This window comes from Dermacentor silvarum, chromosome 10 (genome assembly GCF_013339745.2).
Source record: "Dermacentor silvarum isolate Dsil-2018 chromosome 10, BIME_Dsil_1.4, whole genome shotgun sequence".
NCBI lineage: Eukaryota > Metazoa > Arthropoda > Arachnida > Ixodida > Ixodidae > Dermacentor > Dermacentor silvarum.
Genome location: NC_051163.1, coordinates 97,834,197 through 97,844,189, shown reverse-complemented (window position 1 = coordinate 97,844,189; position 9,993 = coordinate 97,834,197). Strand labels below are relative to the sequence as shown.

At 47.2% G+C, this 9,993-nt stretch overlaps 1 pseudogene; it reads left to right on the top strand.

The window, feature by feature from the left end:
* The first annotated feature begins 322 nt into the window (after positions 1 to 322).
* LOC119432009 (uncharacterized) lies at positions 323 to 2,476 on the top strand (annotated as a pseudogene).
* The last annotated feature ends 7,517 nt before the right edge of the window (positions 2,477 to 9,993 follow it).

Below are 9,993 nucleotides of genomic sequence, written 5' to 3'. Positions count from 1 at the left end.
GGCTAACAAACGTTAAACGTTATCGCTCGGCGCAGGACGCGCCTGTATCGGAAGTTTCTAGAACGTTATCGATGCTTCTTTCCGTTGCCTGTTTTCACCGACGCTTATGTTATCTGATTGTATGACCGACGCGAATTGTCTAGAACTTTCTGGAAGACACGCGGGCATCAAGGGATTAATCTGGAACCTTCGATGACTCAGGTATAAAAGCCGACGCGTTTCGCCGCTGATCAGATTTTCGACGACCGCCGACTGTGTTCGCCGCTTTCGTTGTGCTTTGAGTGTAGCTTGCTTTTGTGGGCATTAAAGCCCCTATATATAGGGTCTGTTCGATTCGGCTGCACCACTTGAACCAAGTTCACGGTGGTGCACGGCGAGTTCCGCACTTTTGCAGCGCCAGTTCTGTGGTGCAGCTGCAACGCGATACTAGCGCCACGGAGAAACAAATGCCAAGGTGCAGGTGTTGTGCAGGCCTTCTGCGTCGTATCGCCCGTTGTTTACGCGTTGTTGAATTTGTATGTGACTTGAGTTATTTGCGTTGGCGCTGATTGCGGTTGTCGTAGAAAAAATTAGTCAGCTCTATTTTGTGCGTGTGTGTGAGCATCGCTGCTGCACTGAACGACGACGATGAACTGTGCCACACTGTCAACTGTCGTTCAAGTCGCCATGGACCTTGTGGACTCGGACAGGGATGAGAAGTTCAATGACTTGGTCGCAATGTTAGCCTTCAAGCTGATGAGGAAAGACCGAAATCGTATTCCACGGTACCATGAAGATGTCCTTGGCAGCTATTTTGAGTTTGAGTTTAAGCGGCTTTTCCGACTGTCACGCGAGACCTTTAACTGTCTTGCAGACCGCTATCAAGCATCTCAGTTCTTCCCAAAAGCTCGTGGAGGGCGCGCGCGAATCAGTGCCGAAAAAACGTGTCTCATCGTTTTGAGCTATCTCGGGAGCCAGTGCAGCATGTATTCAATTGCAGACAGATTTGATGTTACAGAGTCATCTGTGCACGCATGCATCGAGAGGGTGCTGAACCTTTTACATAGCATGAGTGAAGAAGTGATCGCGTGGCCGGACCAGCAACAGCAAGAACGTAGCAAGGGTGGCTTCTTAATAAAGAGCGCTGGGAAGGGACCGCGAAACACCATTGGCTGCGTGGATGGAAGCCACATAGAGATAAACACCCCGACCGAATCCCCACACTCGTACTTCAACCGAAAAAAGTTTCCTTCTTTGATCCTGCAAGGCATATGCAACCATGAGAACAGATTCATAGATGTGCTCGTTGGATTTCCCGGCTCGGCGCACGACGCCAGGGTGCTCCGCGAAGGCCCCTTTTTTTGAAGCTGCAGCATCGAAATGCAGCAATGGTTACATCCTGGGGGATTCGGCCTATCCGTTGCTACCATGGCTTATGACGCCTTACAAGGATACACAGCGGAGCTTCTCCTCCTGGAAAAGGAAATATAACAAGTCCCATTCCCAGCAGCGAGTTGCCATTGAGGTGACATTTGGAATACTTAAGCAGCGATTTCGCAGGCTGTACTTGGTGGACGCAGCCAGCATCAAGCAGTGCTGCCTTATAATCATGGGCGCATGCGTCCTGCACAACTTATGCAATGAGGAGAGAGATTTCTTCGAAGAGCTGCAGGAACTCCCGGATCTGGAGGAAGTTGGAAATGATGAGGACAGTGGCCATGTGGTTGACCGCAGTGTGGCAGGCTACAGCGAGTGCCTGCGAAAAGTAATTGCCGAAAAGCAGTGCTAAAACACAGAAGTGCATATCTTTGTGCCTTTCTCGATGCGTAATAGTTATTTCAGTTGTGCCACTAGCAGTACTTATGCAGATAAGTTTTGCTTCACTCTTTGTAATGCTGCAAATATACTTTGAGAAAACGTTTGTGAAAGAATCAACACATTTGCGACCTGCAAGTCCCAGGCTACTTTGTATGGTTGTCTGATAATACAGAATATGCACACACATAAGTATCAGTGTTTTTCCTTGAAATTTTTGTTCTGAAGCCGTTGTGGCAACCTTCTCGACAGCTGTTACCAGCCGCTCTAACAAGGTCATTTTCTCGTCAAATCGGTCGGCCCGCTCTTTTTTTGCCTCCTTAAATTCCGTTAAAAGCGCATTCAGTGATGTGCTGTCCTTCTTCCTTTTTTTGTCAAGGCATCCGCTGGGTTGGCTGCAGCTGATGCTGGGCTTGGCAAGGGTTCGCCCGGCTCCATGTCGATGCTGTCATCAGCATCGGGAGACTTGCTGAAAAACAATGTGCAGGATTAAGGGAGATAACTAAACTTCTGTGAAAATAAGGCAACTGCACCTGCTGTCTTTTTCAACTGTTGCTCCGGGCTTCATTAAAACTACAGGTGTGATGTGATGTTCTTTTTCAAGAACATCACTTAGCTCTCTATGAAAGAAGAAAAGAATTAGTTGCAAATACAAAAGCCCGAGACTGTACGCAATGGTCAACAGTACTCACTCTTCATATTCACACACAGCCCTCGAAGTGCCCGGATGAATTGTTCTTTGTTTTAGTCTTTTTATAAGACCGTTCCAGGCTCTTACATTTGTTTTGTACTTGAACCTCGGTCATCACAGATGAAAATTCTGTGGTGAGCATCAGGGCAATGGCTTGCCACATGGCCTTTTTTGTCCTGTGAAAAAAAGTCATGGATTAAAAAGTGGCAACTCTAGCACATTAAAAGCTGCTCACGTACGCTCACAAGTGCCTAAGCAAACAAGGTTGACATTTTTTTTTTGTTAACACTTCAATGAGAAAGTGAATGAAACTTGCTTAAGGCCGCCTTTTTTCCCGACGAGAGGATTTAGCTCCGTGTATTTTAAAATGAGGAACCGGGTTTTCCGAGTGCTCCAAAGCTCGGCCCCAGGGAATCCAGATCGCTCCTCCATCGGTGTGGCGCCGAGGTCTGCAGGTGTTGCCTCTATGGCAGGTGATGCTGGTGCAGCCACTTGTGATTGCGCTGACAGCGTGTCAGTGTCGCTTCCTTGAAATATAACTGTAATGACAGTCCCATCTGTGACATAAAACAGTACCACATTTAGTTGTAGGTATGTGTCTACTCTGCACTAAGGTATTCGAAGCTTCACACGCGGGCTCAGTAGTAAAGAGGAGCGACTTGTCAACCTACACACTCAGACGTAGATGTACATGTACATTCTTGTGACCTAGTGGCACGTACCGCCTCTGGGGGATTCGCCAAAAATCGGGTAGTTTATAGGAAAGTGTAAAATAAGTCGAAAATTCATAATAGGCAAGTAATAATCGAAAGATAAAGATTGTAGAGCCTGCATGATTTTACAAAAATGAAAATTCTACCATGATTATAACAAAACAGTTCAAATTCAATTTTAGTGAAAGAGGAGGCCTAAAATTCTGTATTCAGAGAGTAAATCTCATTGATCTTAAAAGAAAATCTTGGATGGCAGCGCCAACCTTCCCGTCGCTATGCCGAAGTGTTGAGGCACCCAAAGATAGTACATTTTGAACAGTTAAGGCTAATCCAAGAAGGCGGAGTGGTGTTGATAGAGGTCGTTTTTTTAAGCCAATAAATCGTCGACAAGAACTTAAAAAAACCATGCTATGGTCTCATCTGCACTACACGTGACAAATCTGTGAGGGTGCCAGAATGCCACAGCGAAGCCTACTAATATAGCTACTTCAACTTTTTCTCGATTGGCATACGAGTTTGTTGTATACAGTTCAACAAATAAACGTGAACATTTTTTTCCTTTTTTTTGTCGCAGCCAACATCTTTAATTTTTATGCACGTTACTACGTACTTGCTATTCCCTCCGCCTTTGTTGCACGGGAAATAGTGCGCGATAAATTTCCGGATCAGAATAAAATGCATTTTGTACACTTCAGTACTGGCATATTGACGAACAGGCACACTGCTATAGCTAATTAAGCAACGAATACATCGTGTTCACCGTATTCACAGGCACTGATAGCTGGATTGAAGGAGCTTACAACAACAAATTGACCCCATGTGACTAAAAAGGGTTAACATACCTGGCGTTCTGTAGGCAAAACCATCGCCGAAGAGAACGTGGGTCCCATCCTCGTTAATTACAGGGGTAACCTGCGTTTGCACCCCGTCTACAAGCACAAACGGCGTTGCCAAGTCGTTCGCTGACATCGTCTGCTGTGGTCTGCTCTCAAGTGTGCAAGCTCGTGAACCGCGCCTGCACCAACGCGACACCACCGGCAGAGCAGGTTCTGAAAATTTCTGAACCAGCGCTGCACCTTTGCTGCACTTTTTGAAACGATCGCTAGGGTGCAGGGGGCGCTAAGCTGCACCGCTGAAACGAACGGCAAGGTGCGGCACCGCGTGAACTGGTTCAAGTGGTGCAGCTGAATCGAACGGACCCATAAAAAGTAGCGCCATTCTTAGATCTTGCCGCCACCACGCTCACCCCGGCGTTTCCTCCTTGCCGCCGCCTGTCGCCTCAGCCTCCTCCGCTCCCCCATTGGCCAATCCGTGTCTCGTGGAAGCACGCGTTGCGCTTTTGTATATTTTTTTTTCTTTCCAGCGCGCTCCGCCTGCCATTCTCGTGCCTGTGCGACGAAAGTGCTGTACGCACAAACGGATCAAACGTGTTATGGACAAGAACTTCGTTGTGATGGCAGCTGCTGCGCCTTAAGTTGACGCAACCGACAAGGCGAGGGCAAAAGGCTTTTTTAGGAGCGAAGCTCCTTATAGCGGCACCCGTTCCGTCCCCGTCGTCGTAGTAGTAGTGTGTAACCAGTCTGAGAAAAATGAGAAAAAATGTGGTTGATCCCTCTTATATAGGAATCGGTATAGAACACGAAAGTGAAACGTGTCTTCACAGAAGTAGTGTAATGTTTATTGCACATTGATATATAATGTCTATTGGTGTTTTGTGGCTAAAGCGCCCTTAGGCGTTGATGCACCCACGCTGACGCCTGGTGGCACGTCTCCTCCATCACGACTACCAACGTCGATGACCATGAGCAACCGTCGTGCATATGGAAGCTGCACTACGCTGCACACGCTAGCACAACGCGAAAGACGAAGCACGTAACTGACACACTAATACAACGCGCAAGACAAAGCACGTAACTGAATCGTCACCGAGTCAAATCAGCGCGTACAGCGCGTCGTAATTGCAGCCTCCGCGATCAACATCAGAAACATTTTCAGAGCTAATTGCGGAGGCCACGCTCCGCTGTGCTGAGTACGGTGAACGCCGCCACCTAGGTGGCGTTGGTAGTGCTTCTTGATGCCAGCGTCCTTCGAATGCTGGCATCGAGGCGTCGTAGTGCTGAGACCACCGAAGCGTTCACTGTCGGTGCGCGTTAGTGTCATAATGCAGTACTTCTCTTTTCTGCTCGTAGGCGGCGGCACCGCCCGAGCAAGAGCGCGGGTACACGGAGGAGTGTTAGATATAAGGCGCGTCTGTGTAGCTCTCTGCAAATGCGTTTGTGGCGCAATGGGTTAAACGCTCGGCGATCTATCGTCGCGGACCGAGAGGTCGTGGGTTCGATTTCCAAATTTGCATGTTTGTGGAACTTTTTCTTCTGGTTTCTTTCTTCGTATTATGTTTCGTGTACATTGTAAGAACGTCATTCCGTATTTCCGTATGACGTATTTCCGTGACGGAAATACGTCAGTGAAGTCGTGGTGGACCCCGGCATAAAACACTTTCGTGTTAAAAAAAATTCCGAGGTTGTGTTCGTAGCGCGGAATCGAACCAGGGACCCCTCGCTTCCGAGCGCGCGGCGTTAGCCCACTACGCACGAAGCGCACATAGACACACGCACCACGATGGCAATAAATACCCAACATTAACGAAAGGCCGCGTTTCTAGCGCGTTTCTAACGCGTTTGTGCTAGCGCGTTACGGCCCGTGTAAGAAGCTGGTGTAAGACGCTGTGGCCTCTCCGCCTTACCTTCAACGCGTTTCGACGCGCTGCCCAAGGCGGTGGCAAGTCAAGTCGAGGAGCGTTTATGATACGGGGGGTATACTCTCTCAGCAGTCACGTGATGGCGTCGGCAAACGCGGTGCACGTTCCGGCACGTGTAAATGGCTGCGTAAGACGCTGTGGCCGCTCCCCCTTACTAGAGAGTACTGCACGTTTCTATCGCGTTTGTACGAGCGCCCCTTAAGCGGGAGATCCGATGATTCCCTCCCGGAGCTTCGCCCACTCATCATCATTCACAAGGTGGATATGCGGTGATTTTTTTTTTTGTTTACCATCCGGTGTGCGCAAACTTTGCTGCACACTTGATATTTGCTCCGTCTCGCATCGTCCGCATTGCTACTTCCAACAACGGCATTATTAAGACCAGTTACTGACTGACGAACCAATCGCGCCTCAAAAGAACTTCTCCGCAGGGCGCGATGGAAGTTTCCTCGGATTTCCTCTGGTAGCGCGTTAGCTGTCGTCTGCCACGGCAGGCCCGACGCAGGCGGCGCCACTGTCGATATCGCGCCTCGATCGCGCTGGTCGCGCCGAGCGCGATAGTGGAACGGAGGAGGAGGGAAGTGGATGGCGCTAATTTTTATATATAGGGGCTTTAGTGGGCACAGGTTCGCCCAATAAATATTGAGTTTCGTCATACACAGTTTTACGACTGTTTACTTCAGCGTCACTACTACGTGACAATATGAACAACGCATGAACTGACTACATGTCCATTTACCAGCTCTTCTCTGGTTGAAATGTTTATAGTATTTTCAATCCCGTGGGAGGCTAAAAGTGACAAGTAGTCCGCCACCACGGCCTTTGTGTGGCAAAGAGCGTTTATGTTAAACTCTCTAACTAGGCATATTTCATCCACTGGGTTGAATCGTTGCAAGAAGGCTTCCAATTCTATTAAAAAGCGACTGACACTATTTGACGGAGGACGACAAAATGCGAGAAACTGATAACAGAACCGCCCCTGAGCCACTTTGATAGCAAGACCTTCCGCAAAAGTGAAAGATACATCAATATGCGACATGTCCATACACGTTTTTGACAAAAATAGCAATCCCTCATCCTCGCCTATGTGATCGTGTCACAAAGTGCGATTGATAACCGTGTAGAACAAACCTATCCAAGTCGGTTTCTGGGACATTAATTGTCTGTAACAACAAACATATCCACTTAGTCTTGAAATGACAAGCATTTTAAGTTCGTCCCAGTATTCCGTAAACTTCTAATATTAAGATTATTACTATAAAATCGTTATTTGATTTGTGACTGCAGCTGTCACAGAACGACTGAAAATCAGGAAACTCGTGGCAGGTCTTGTCATTATGGTAGACAGTCTTTTCAAACGTCTGCTAGCGTGTTGATCCGAATCAGAGCCGAGATTCATCTTTCTTTGTGAAAATCTTTCGGCTTTGACCCACGCGAACTTGGATCCTTTTTCTTGGCAACTGTCCTTGCTCGCCAGAACAATTCTCGTTTTGCTTGTTAGATTCTCATTGAAAAATAATTTTGGCAGCTTATTAGAGTGATAGAGCTCCCGCAACTTCCCACGAGCTTCTAACAATATTTCCCTAGCGGTAACCCAAGTGATGCACACCAAGACTGTGGGAATCGAGTCGCGCTTCCTTGTAAGCGATGAGAAGCTACCACATCTGATAGGGTGACGTCCGCTAATCCCAGTTTTGCAGCGAGCTGCCCAACGTCTGCTTCAAGTCTTCGTGTTTTTTTGTGGAAGGCCGTGGATTTCCAAATTAGCTTGCGGCTATATTGCTCGCTGTCATTTTGAACATCGCGCAGCCGCTGAGCTGCTCTGCCTGCATTTGCACTGTAGATGAAAGAACGGCTACCTCAGATTCGTATTTTGAGTTTTGAGTATTGCATTCGTTTACCTGGGTGATAACCGTGTCGTATTTATGCGACAAATGTCACTGCTTCCTCCAGATGGTCAACGGACTGAGCTACTTTCGAAATTCTTCGTTGAGGCCTAGAAGTGTGTCCACTTTTTGGGTCAAGGAGGGTAAAGCAGAGAATACTGTCTTTTATGATCTTGAGCTCAGCCGCCAGCGACACGTCCGGGATTGCATTTTCCGCTACATGAGTAGTATCATACTGAGTTGTAGAACCCGCACGGCTTTTTGTAGTTCTACAGTCTGTAGGTTCTACAAGCCTCTCTTTTAGACATCCCCATTGTGTTGAACGTAATTTGGGCATACCCGAGCAAGAATGGCCTAAGTGATAGGAATGGCTGCAACTTGAACACGTCATTAACTTTCCGTCAGTGGGCAGCTGTTTGTGACATACAATTCATTTTTTATCATCACCAGACATTTTTGACTTCACCAATAAAGCAATAAAATTGCACACTACAACAAAATTGCATTCGGCGGCAATACACCCAACAACAAAAATAATAATAACCGCAGCACTCTACCTTCAAAAAAAAAAAACGAAGTGTCAGCGCTAGCGAAGGTAGCGGATCTTGATTCAGCACGGCCAAAGATGACGTAGTGTCCAGTGTGTATGTTGATAGAAGAAAGTTGGCGTTTCTTTTCGGCTGATACGAAGTCCGATGCTGTCCTGCAGCAATCATCGTCCCCTTTTAGCTCTGCGTATATAAAGAAGTATGAGCGCTGCGAAGACCACATGCACGCACTGCTTCCAAACTTATTAACTCTCCTTAACCTTTAAAATTAAATTATGGGATTTTACGCGACAAAACCACGATCTGATTATGAGGCACACCAAAGTGGGGATTCAGGAATAATTTGGACACCTCGGATTCCTTAGCGTGCACTTAAATCTAAGTAGACGGGTGTTTAGCATTCGCCCCCACAGGGACACTAACTTTCCCGAACGCATTCCACGGACCTGGACGACTGCAATATAATTAGGAATTAAATTGGTCCAGTCTAGTACTATATATCGCACGTTGTCGGGATGATCGAGAAAAACACGAAAATTGGTCATGAATATAATTCACAATGTGGAAAAAGCAAGCATTATTTTATCTGTGAAAACCAGTATCAACGTTTAATTTAACACCGCGGCAAGCTCACAGTATACCTTTCGAGCGCGTCGCGCAAACATGTCATGCCATGAAACAGGGCATTTTGGGGTAACAATTCTCAGAAATAAGGCACTTTCAATGCGGTGCTCACTTTTTTGTCAGCATCGATAGGCAGGATCCGCTTTCCGAGTCAAAGAAGCGACGTCGCGTACTCCGAGGTCAACAAGGGTCCTTGGTGAACGCATCGAAACAAAAAACGTGGAGCATGCTCGCGAGTGTTTTAAATCGAAAACAAAGGCGTGAACCGATAGCCCCGAGCAACCGGTGCCGCTTCCCGCAGTGAAAGATGTGAAAAGAGGAAAGATTGGAAGGGCAGGTCGGAGAGCTAACGGCAAAGCGAGGTTGAGCTCACGCAACCAACGCAACGCCCTCTCTCATGGCTTTCGGTCACGGGAAAGTTGGAGGCGTCGAGAGAGAGTGGTTGTGAAGAGGAAGAGGCGCTATGCAGCCAGGGCCGTCGGGAATGGGGGAAGGTAAAAATTGCAATCTCATCCTCCTTCCATGTCTGCCAGTCACGGCAACGTTAGCCTTTCGTTAGCACGGAGACGGAAACTCCAGAAACGCGCTCGAGTAGAGCGCCCGCACTGAATGCGCAATGCTTGCAGGGTTGCTCCGGATACATATAGGATGGTGAAATTGACATTCTCGGCAATCGCTACACAACCGATTTCAATGACTTTTTTGCACTTAAAATAAAATGTAAAACCACTTTAGTTTGCAACTGTGCGACATCGCAATACTAAACGATATCACAATTGTGTAAACTGCACCTAATAAACATCAAAGCGGACAAAATAGATTACAAAAAGATAGATTCTCCATACGCGGCTCTGAAAGATACCGCTAATTAGGAATGCGAGTTTTTTTTTTTTTTTTTTTTGCAAAGCCCTTGTAAACGTTGTGATAGTGCACGTGTACTGCAAACTTATTTCTAAAGCAAGTGTGCCTGCTTTAAGCG